The 10,435-nt window shown below is 36.4% G+C and overlaps 1 pseudogene; it reads right to left on the bottom strand.

Annotated features, from left to right (window-relative positions):
* The window catches only part of LOC104856679, a 15,402-nt pseudogene extending 13,237 nt beyond the window's left edge, over window positions 1–2,165 (bottom strand).
* Between the last annotated feature and the right edge of the window lie 8,270 nt (window positions 2,166–10,435).

The raw sequence follows: 10,435 nt of genomic DNA, 5'->3' as shown, positions 1-10,435 counted from the left end.
AAAAAAAAAAAAAAAAAAAAAAAAAGTAAATCACCTATATGATACTTATAAATTACCAAAAAAAATATAATTGGGGTCCCAAGGTAGCAGAAATTTTTAATTTAATGGGGCCCATCAAACAGCAGGCTAAAATGGTTATTGCTCATTGTCAACATGAGTACCTACAGAGAACGGAAGAAAAAAAATGGAAACGAAGCTTGTGTAAATGGGGAGGGGAAGATGGGCTGAAGGGAGGGGAGGAAAATGGGAAAAGCAAGGAATCAAGATACATCATGTACAGGAACAAATTCCTCAAGATGAATGTGGCCAATATGCATTAATTTAAAAAGTAAAAAGAAAAAAAGAACCACAAATACCCTTTTCTCCACACCTCTACATACATATGCTAGGAAATCTGATTAGTTGCTTATCATTTTCAAATGAGCAAAATAACTTTCACAGGAATCTATAGCTTTAATACATTCAAATGTATTAATCTTTTTATAGTATTTAGATTCTGCCTGTTATTTTATAATTCTCAGGATCAAGTCCAAATCGTTTGAAATGCCATATAAGGCCCTCTCTCACATAAGGGTACAGGTCCTATTTCCCCATGAATTCTATGTTTTTGTCATAAAAATGTCCTGGCAGTCATCTGAACAGATCAAGTACAGTCACACTTTGTAACTTTATGTCTCCAGACAAACACCCCAGAGTGCTTACGCTCCCGTTTTCTACAGTAATAGAGCATTCATATTGTTAGCTGGGTCCTTAAACTAGAGACTCTTTCCCAGCCTCTCTCGCAGCTAGAACTTGTAGCCAATGGGCCGAGAATAAAAGTGATTCACACATCCTTCTGGGATGTCCCTGTAAAGGAAAAGCCACATCTTTTTGTTTGTCTGTTTGTTTTGAGACGGAGTCTTACTATATAATTCGGGCTGGTCTTGAACTCACTCTGTAGTTCCGTCTGGCTTAGACCTTGTGGTTCCTTCCAAGTGCTAGCATTACAGGTGGGCACCACCACCCTTGACTTACTTTGTGGTATTTATTCATTTATGTTTTCTCTTCTAAGTGTCTTGAGGACAGGAACATACCCTAATAAGTACCTACCATAAATTTAACAAATATTTGTTAGGTAAATTAATTTATGTGAACAACCATTGGAACAACCATTGGAAGATGCAACAAATTTAAAGTAGACAAATTACCGTTTTCAAAAACATGAAAAAGTGAATGTATTTAACCACACTTGGCTAAAAATAGAGCGAATAGGTGAATAATAATTCATGCTATAGAATTTTCAGTAAACTGGAAACAGAAAATTGGTCAGAGGGAGACAAAATTTGTCTTGTAAGAATTAGAACTGAGCTCCATTATCATCTAGCATTAACATCATCCATGTTGTATTTGTGCTTCGAAATGTGCACATTTCTAAGGGGCTGGGGATTTAGTTCAGTGGTTCTGCTGCCTGCAAGTGCAAGGTCCAGAGTTCTATTCCCAGTGTCCGCCTCAAAAAAAGAAAAAGAAATGCACACAACAGGAACTTCAGGGATCTTCCAGATTCTCCATTTAAGGTCCTAGTCAACCATGGCCACAATGTAACACTTGTGCTGAGTTACTTTCTGCACTAACTAATCATCTGCATAGATCCTTTTATGTGTGCAAGTTAATCATTCAGACTGTGGATCTTTGGGAATTCTTAGTCACTAGATGCTTCTGTTTTTAATTTCTTAATTTAAACCATTGCACAATCAGTTATACAGGGGATATACTCATATATACTTGCTATACTTGGCACACAGACAGTCCATCATCAATTATATTAAGTCCAATTTGGCTTTGATGGAGAAGTTGATAAAGTTGGTATCAACCAGGATATGATAAGGTGAGCCCAGCTGTGTATTCTTTTTTTCAATTTTTTATTTTTTTGGTACTGGGGATTGAACTCGGCTCTTGTGCTTGCAGGCAGCAGAACTACTGAGCCAAACCCCTGGCCCCCAGCTGTGTATTATATTGGAAGAATAAGCAGGAAAGATGTTGGAGACTTCTCTTTCCTTCAGAGTACTAGGATTTTTCTTTTCTTTCTTTTTAGGTTTTAATCTATCCTTTTCTTTGAGTTTCTCATCTCTGAGACTAAGCATTCATGTCATTGCTGCATGCTTCTTTGCTTTCTTTTATTTCTCCATGTTTATGCCAAACTCTTATTTCAGATCTAATGCCTTGAGGAAAGGAGCCAGTACTAGAGTGGTAACAGAAACTCTGATAGCTTCCTAGCCGATTCTGCTTCCCCTCTGAGAAGGGTAGTTCAGCAAGTGAGGTAGTCACCAATTAAGGCACCAGAGAAACTGAAAGCCAGAGAATTACGTGGAGAGCAGAGACAGAGTTTGCACCAGGGAGCCCTTGGACAAGTAAAGAACAATGACATGGTGCTGATTAGGGATCCCGAGCTGGCCACTGGGAGAACCATGCTTGGGCAGTTGCAGGTTGCAGTGGGTGAGACCTGAGGAAGAAAGGTAATTTGAGCAATGCTAAAGCAAGTGCTCTTCCTTTGCTCTCCTAAACATCCAGGAGTTTTGTGCCTTACAGAGTATTCTGTCCACTACCCATCATTTAGAATCCACATGGGACCTCTGCCCCTGCTTTCTGCCCACCAACCAAAGGCTACTAAGCACCACAAGCCTTAAGCATCACACAGTTTGCAGGCTGGAAAAAGAGGCTTTTGTGTAATGCTCAGAGGGAGACCAAGGTGAAGAGCCAGAAAGACGTGGCTTAGCCAGGAAGTATTATGCGGCACACTTAGCTGGGGCTTTATAGAAAGTGAGCTCAAGATGCAAGGATTAACGCAGAAAGAAGGGAACAGAGGTCAAGAAAGCCTTTTCAGAAATCAGCAAAGAGCTGGGTACAGGCCCAACCATACTGCACTACCAAGCCTCAAACTCAATGAAAGTTCCAATTATCAGACAAAGACAAAAATCTCTGGCTACCCCCATCCACAAGAGCAAAACTGAAATGAAGTTCTGCCTGTAGAGGGGAGGAAGGGAGGTGGACTCAGAGGTTAATCTGGACCCCCAAGCCCTTTCTTTTACTTTCAGGCAGGGAATAAATCATAGTGGGAACTATGGACTGCTAAAGGGGAAGAGAAAAAGCATCTTGTGGACTCAGTGACGCTCTGTGCTGTGCAGAGACTCAGAAAGGAGCCTAACACAGAAGTGCATCCAGATGCCCACCATGAGTCGAAGCTTCTTCGTTTGTGAATGTAGGGGTAGGACCATACTGGTTGATTAGAGACTACTGTATAGATAGGACTGAGAGGTCACTTTAATTTTGTGTTTTTGCAAATGTCTTTCTTTTCTTTTCTTTCTTCTTTCTCTCTTTTTCTTTCTCTCATTTATTTTCCTTTTATCCTTTTGCCTCTCTCTCTCTCTCTCTCTCCACACACACACACACACACACACACACACACACACACACACATATATACAGAGTCTGCCAGAATAGTATACAAACTTCAGCATTTCACTGTGCTAATAAATGTAAAGCTAGTGGCCACCACTCTGAGGACCACTTATAATTGTAGAGGCTAAGGTAACATATTAGTCTCATTAAAATATTTATTCAAGTTTTACTTTTCCTGATGTATACTTTTTTTGGTGGACTCTGTGTAATATATATAGCCTAATATACTGGTGATAATATGTGAAAAGGAGAATAAGGATAAACGTGTGCTTTAATCTAAATTGTACATTTCAAGGGCAATTCAGGGTAATCCTGAGAAAATTGTATATAGAGGATTCAAACACAAGCTTACTATGAGCATATTAACAGGTTCCAACCTTCTTACAGCATCCTTCAATTTTCATTTACTCTTCTCTCTCTCTTCATTCCCATGTCCTGCTCTCACAAATATTCTCTAAAATCTCCTTTCCACCAGACTTTCAGTCCAGTTATAAAAGTAATATCAACAAAGGTCAGTCTCTTTTCTTTCATTTGATATTATCTCTCTTTCCTCCTTTCCTTGTGATCTATGCCTTTTCTCTCCTTACTTTTGCTTCCCTCATGTTTTCATTTATGTGACTGATACGTAGTTGGCTTTCTATATGCGGATATAACTGGTAGCATTACTGTGTGATGGATCTGTCAGACTCCACGTTCTTGAGTGAGGCAAGCAAAGAATTGCAAAGCGTACAATCAATGGTGAGGAAAAAGCAGGTGTGTTTATTGAAAGTCATGAACAGAGAAATGGCGCCCATTTGACAAAGAAGCCTCACTGTGCCCCGGCAGATAAATCAGGCTCTTGGGCTCAGGACCATGAGGGGAAAAAAGACTACATGTGCTTGGTCTGGGGTTGTGTAGAATGCTCTTAAGATAGCAGAGCTCAAGTGATAGAGGGGAGTGATTAGGGAGGGATAGCCTTGGGTTGGTGCCTAAACTCAACTGGATGCAGGGACATGTATTCCCTCAGACCCCAATATCCTATCTGTACTAGTTGTGTTCTCTCCTTGCAAGCAGGTGACCAGGTGTGACCTCTTACTCTGAGTATATTATAAATAGAGTTGTATAAATACCAAAACATAACCAAAACCAAGATCATATCATTGGGAAATAAAAAGATTTCCCTGTTAGTGACATGGTTTTTCTATTCTAATTTATCATCATTCCTCAGGACAAAAAAAAAATAAACAAACAACAATCAATAGAACAATAGAAGCATAGAAAACACAGCAATTTTAAGATGCCTCCAAAATTTAAGTCTCCACAAGCTGATGCTATGAGCACTGATGTGGAGGAAGTAAAAATCAAAATGACTGAAATGCTTGAAAGGATAAATGAAGAAACAAAATACAAATCAATAAGATATTCAGCAAGCTAAAAAATGATGTAACTAAACAGATAAGGGACTTAATAAAAAAATCAGTCAACTTAAAGAAGATACAATCGGGTGAACTAACCAAGAAGACACAAGATACCAATGACCATTTTAGTAAGGAATTGGAGACCATGAAAAGATAGTAAATAGAAATTGAGGATATTAAAAAAATTTGCTGAAACTATAGGCAGCAGAAATTACCAGAGTGAGGGGAGAGTGTCAGAACTAGAAGATAAGGTGGATGAAGAGGCCATATACTCAGAGATACATTCAAAACAAGAAGAGATCATAGAAATGGTATCCAATAGCTTCTAGATGTCTCTGAAAAACTAATCTAAGAATTATAGGAGTTAAAGAAAGATCAGAGGACAGTACAAAAGGTATAAAACATTTGTTTAACAATATCATATAAGAAAAACGTTCAAGTCTAGGGAGAATATTCAAGTTCCAGGTAAATGAAACATATAGATCCCCAATAGTCATAACCAGAAAAGAACTTCACGACATATCATGTTAAAATCTCAGAAGTGAAGGGCCGGGAATTCAGTTCACTGGTTCCAACACCTGCCTCGCAAGTGCAAGGACCTGAGTTCAATCACCAGTACAAAAATAAATAAATAAATAAATAAAATCAGAAGTGCAGCACAAATACACTAAAAGTGATTAAAGAAAAGCATCATATAACTTATAAAGACACGCCTATCAGAATAATAGCAGATTTCTCAACATAAACCTTAAAGGCCAGGAGAGCTATGAATGAAATTTTTCAAGCACAAAAAGAAAACAACTTTAAGCCAGGCATGGTGGCTCACTCCTTTAATCCCAGCACTCAGGAGGCTGAGGCAGGAGTATCACTGTGAGTTCAAGACGAGCCTGGGCTACATAGTGAGTTCCAGGTCAGTCTCAGCTACACAGTGAAACCCTGTCTCAAACCCTCCACAAAAAAGAAAACAACTTTAAACCCAGGTTAACATATCCTGCAAAACTGTCTTTCAAAGATGATGGAGAAATGAAGAGCACCTTATGAAATTCATGACCACAAAACCAGCACTACAGGAAATGTTTAAATAAATCCTGGACAGAGAAAAATGAGGTCAACAATATCAAAGAGCCCAAAGAAATTAATACATCAAGCAAGGTAAATAGTTATGCAAAAGAGAAAATTAAAGGAATCAGCAACAGAAAAATGATGCAATGACATGAATCAGTCAGTAGCTTTCAGTACGAACCCTCATTGTAAATGATCTTAACATCTCAACCATAAAACACAAATTGGAACATTGGGTCAAAACTCAAAAGCCAGTTGTATGGTGCAAAAGCAACTGATAGTTCACCCATACAGAAACACATAATCTGAAAATTAAAAGATGAAAAATGATACTCCATGGAACTCAAGCCCAACTGCAAGCAGAAGAAGTACCTTATTTTCAGACAAGTGTATTTCAACACAAAACTGATCAGAAGAGACAAAGAGGAGTACTGCGGAGTGGTAAAGGGAATTTTTAAACAGGAAGAGGCAATAATTGTAAATATATATGCATCATGCACCCAATTTATAAAACAAACACTATTTGACATAAAAAATTAGATAAACATCAAAATAATTATAGTGTGTGATTTTAATTCCCCACTATCACAAATAGGTCAATGGGACCCCTCAAAATCAACAAAGAAATTTTAGAATTGAATCACAGCTTTGAGTTTGATGCAGTAGACATCTACAGAGTGTTCCACACAACACAATACACAGTTTCCTCAGCAGCACACAAAACTTTCTCTAAAATAGACAATATCTTGGGTCATAAATCGTACTTAAATAAATACAAAAGAATGAAAATACTCTCATGAATATTATAGCACAATAAAACTAGAAATCAATTGTGAGGGAAATCAGAAACTATACAAATATATGGAGGTCACCTAATACACTCATGGATAATCAATGGGTCACAGAAGAAATCAAAGAAGAAATTAAATAGTTCCTAGAATCAAATGGTAATGCCAGCACAACATATCAGAACCTATGGAACACATGAAGGCAGTCTATGAGCAGAGCTTCTGGCTGTGAATTCCCATGTAAAAAAAATAGGTCAATCCCAAATAAATAACTTAATAATGCACTTAATAGTTCTAGAACAAAAGAGTAATACAAATCCAAAAATTGTATAAAGAAGAAAATTATAAAGATCAGAACAGAAATTAATGAATTTGAGACTAAAAGACAACAAATCAAAGAGTTGGTTCTTTGAAAGGATAAACAAAATGGACAAAACCTTAGGCAAACTTACCAAAGAAAGGAAAGAAAGAACTCACGTCAATGCAATTAGAAAGGAAAAAGGCAAAAATCACAGCAGATATCATCAAAATATAGAGAAATATAAATAACTACTTCAAAAGCCTGCGTTCCAATAAATTGGGGAATCTAGAAGAAATGAATAGGTTCCTAGATTGACATAAATTATCAAAAAGACCCAAGAAGATATAAAAACTCTAGAGTTCCATAATAAACAATTACATTGAAGGAATAATAAAAACCATACGAACTAAGTAAAGCCAAAGATCCAACTGATTCACTACTTAATTTTACTAGAACTTCAGAGAAGAAATAATGCCAGTATTCCTCAAACTTTACCATGAAATCGAAAAGGAAGGAACACTGCCAAACTGAATCCTTGAAGCTACCATTACCTTGGCCCCCAAAACAAGAAGGGCTGAACAAAAAATAAAACTACAAACCAATTTCTTTAATAGGTGTGAAGATCCTCAACAAGGTACTTGCCAACAGAATGCAACAAATCATTTAAAAAATCATACATCATGACCAACTTGCTTTTTTACCAGGGATGCCAAGATGGTTCAGCATATACCAATCAGTAAATGTAATACACCACATAAATAGAAGTAAGGATAAAAATCATATGATTATCTCAATAGATGAAGAAAAAGTCTTTTATGAAATCTAATATTCATTTATGATAAAAACTTTGACTAAAATTGGTATAGAAGAATCTTACTTAAATTAATAAGAATCATGTATGACAAGCCCACCGTGATCATCATATTAAACGAGGAAAAACCAAAAGCATTCCCAGTAAAGTCCAGAAGACAATTATGCACTCTCACTACTACTGTTTAGTATAATAAAAACTTTCACCAGAACAATCAGGAAAGAGGAAAAAAAAAAAAGGACATGAATAGGAAGGAAAATCAAACTATACTTATATGTAGAAGAGATGATTCTTTAAATAGATGTACTAAAAAGCTCCAGCAGAGGACTCATACAACTAACAAATAAAATCAGTACAGAGGGAGAAGTACAAAATAAATGCCAAATAAATCAATATAAAATCCATACAAAAGTCAATAGAATTCCAATATGCCTAGACTGAACGCACCAAGAAAGTAATGAAAAAAAAAATCCCATTCATAGTACCTTCAAAGTAATTAAATACCAAGGAATTAACCTAACCAAGGAAGTGAAGGGCCTCTGTAATGAAAGCAGTATTGGTCTAAAAAAACAGAGATTAAAGAAGACATTAGAAAATGGAAAGACATTTTCTGACTTGGGATTGGCAGAACTAATTTTGCCAAGCTGGCCATATCAGCAGAAATGACATATGGATTTGAGGCAGTTAAAAATATATTAAAAATACTATCAGCTGTTTTTCACAGAACTAGAAGAAGCAATTCTAAAATTTAAATGGAACCTGAAGATACTGAAAATAGTCAACAATCCTTGGCAACAAGAGAGGGAGGAGGCATGACAATCCCAGACTTCAAGTTCTACCACAAAACTACATAAGTAAAATAGCATGGTACTGGTGTAAAAACAAACATGGTGATCCATGAATTAGAATAGAGGATGTAGAAAAACCACCAAGCCCATTGAACCATCTTATTTTTGATGCAGGGGCCAAAGTTAACCTTTTTAACAAATGGTGTTAAGATCTATGTGCAGAATAATTAGTCTTGAACCACATCTCTCACTCTGTACTAAATAAAGTAAAAATGGATTAATGACCTAGATATGAAAAACAGAAACACTGAATCTGGTGGAAAAAAATGATAAAATTCTTGAAGGTGTAGGACTCCCTGAAAAGAACCCCAGTTGCACAAGAAATCATACAAGTAATCAACAAATAGGATTATATCACATTAAGTATCTTCTGCATGGCAAAGGAAACAACCAACAGAGTAAAGAGATAACCTGCAGAATTGGAAATATTTGGCAAGCTACATTTTGGGCAAAGGACTAGCATCTAGCATACATAAAGACCTCAAACAAATTATACCACCAAAGATGAAATACCCTGTAAAAAATGGGGAACTGAAGTGAAAAGAATACTTCTCAGAAGAAGAAGGACAAATGGTCAGTAAAATACATGAAAAAAAAATGTTCAGCATCTTTGGCCTTTAGAGAAATGAAATTCAAAATAACACAGAATTCATCTTAGTCCAGTTAGAATGATCATTATCTAGTACTCAAAAATAACTAAAGCTAATAAGGTTGTAGGAAAAAATGAATTCCACATCATTGAGGGGAATGTAAACTAATATAACCACTGTAGAAATCAGTATAGAGATTACTCAAAAAACTAAAAATGGAAATTCCATTTGACCCAGGTATAATTCTTTTGGGTATCTTCTTGAAAGAGCTAAGGCCATGATATTATAGCAATACGTACATATCTGTGTTTATAACAGCATAACTCACACTAACTAAGTCAAGGGAACAGCCTATGTGTCCATCAATGGATAAATGAATAAAGAAAATGTGGTTTAAATGTACAGAACAGAGTACTGCTCTGCCATAAAGGAGTATAAATTTGAGTTATTTGTAGGGCAATGTGTGGACATGGAGACATAATACTAATGGAAATAATTCAGTCACGAAAGGTTAAATGTCACCTGGTTTCTCTGAGATACCCAAAATACAGATAACGTAAAGATCAAAATAAAATGTCATATTAAGAAACAGAGAGATAGATTCTGTAGAGATGGCAAGGGAAGCAGATCTAGGGAAAGAGAAAGAGAGGAGATTCGGGTGGAAGGTAGGGGAAGTAAAAATGGTCAAAGGTGATATGTGTATATATCAACCCCTCCACATAGTGAAAGTAGTCACTATGTATCAAAACATATACTAATAAAAATTTAAAAGTAGAGAGCCAATTTATCACCATTTTATGATCTTTAATTATTGACTGTGACACTTCAGTGACTGAGTACTGTGTGTATGGATGAAGGCTATTCTAAGGAAATAGTAAAAGTAATTCTTTAGTTTTGGCCTCTAACCTGAAGTTGTTTTTCCAATCATCTGTGAAGTAGACCAATCCTGAATTGGGACACAGGCCCTGCCTTTTCCTCATCTCTCTCTCATCTCCTTATCTAACTATTTCCAAAAGTAAACTACCTAGATTTTAAAGTATTTGGTAATCCCTGCATCTCTTTGGCTAGCTCCACCGAACTCTGCCACTGATCTTTGATCACTTTTGCCAACTATTTCTTACAGGTGGGGTTAATAACTACTATTTAACACCAGTTTTATTATATTTCATAATTGGCTGAAGAGTCATCATCAGTATTGGTCGT

Source organism: Fukomys damarensis, unplaced genomic scaffold (genome assembly GCF_012274545.1).
Source record: "Fukomys damarensis isolate Sample0158 unplaced genomic scaffold, DMR_v1.0_HiC HiC_scaffold_16, whole genome shotgun sequence".
Classification (NCBI taxonomy): domain Eukaryota; kingdom Metazoa; phylum Chordata; class Mammalia; order Rodentia; family Bathyergidae; genus Fukomys; species Fukomys damarensis.
Note: the sequence above shows the minus strand (reverse complement) of the source record. Positions and strands in the feature narration are given on the sequence as shown.